The sequence below is a fragment of the Herpailurus yagouaroundi genome, unplaced genomic scaffold (assembly GCF_014898765.1).
Source record: "Herpailurus yagouaroundi ecotype Mexico unplaced genomic scaffold, PumYag 403, whole genome shotgun sequence".
Taxonomy (NCBI): Eukaryota; Metazoa; Chordata; class Mammalia; order Carnivora; family Felidae; genus Herpailurus; species Herpailurus yagouaroundi.
The window spans coordinates 1,470,672-1,471,516 of NW_024412620.1; the positions used below are offsets into that span (position 1 = coordinate 1,470,672).

The 845-nt window shown below is 43.8% G+C and overlaps 1 protein-coding gene across 1 annotated transcript in view; it reads left to right on the plus strand.

Annotated features, from left to right (window-relative positions):
* ZBTB41 (zinc finger and BTB domain containing 41) overlaps nt 1-845 on the plus strand; it is a 49,583-nt gene that overhangs the window by 41,637 nt on the left and 7,101 nt on the right. The window lies entirely within an intron of this gene.

Consider the following 845-nt stretch of genomic DNA (forward strand, 5'->3'; position numbering starts at 1 on the left):
TGGGTTTGTTTTCTCTTGCTGCTGTAGTAAATTACCATAACCTTAGTGGCTTAAGTAATACAGTTGTATATGATCTTAGATCTCTGTTCGTGAGAAATCTGACATGGGCTAAAATCTAGATGTTGGTAGGGCTGCGTTTCTTTCTGGAGGTTCTAGAGAAGAATCTCTTTCCTGCTCAGTTGGGTTATGATAAAACTGTCTTTGAGCTGTAGTACCAGGACCCAGGTTCTAGTTTTATTACTTGTGGTAAACTGAGAGCCTTTCCCAGCTTCTAGAGGCCACCACATTTCTTGGGTCCTGGCCCCTTTTCCCATTTTCAAAGCCAACAGTGAAGGGGTTGAGTTCTCCTCTTGTTGCATCTCTCTGATGCATTCTTCTTCCGTTATCTTCTGCTTTTGAAGGGTCCTGTGTTCAAATTGGGCCATGCTGTATAATCCAGCTAATCTCCCCATTTCTAGATCTTTAATCTGCAAAGTCCCTGTTGCTACGGAAAGTAACATATTTACAGCTTCCTAGATTTCCTCTTTGGGAGGTCATTATTCTGCCTACCACACTGGCTAACCTAGGAATTTATAATGTTTCATATTAAAAACAAAAAGGAAGGGGCGCCTGGGTGGCGCAGTCGGTTAAGCGTCCGACTTCAGCCAGGTCACGATCTCGCGGTCCGTGAGTTCGAGCCCCGCGTCAGGCTCTGGGCTGATGGCTCAGAGCCTGGAGCCTGTTTCCGATTCTGTGTCTCCCTCTCTCCCTGCCCCTCCCCCGTTCATGCTCTGTCTCTCTCTGTCCCAAAAATAAATAAATGTTGAAAAAAAGAAATTAAAAAAAAAAAAAAAAAAAAAAAAAAA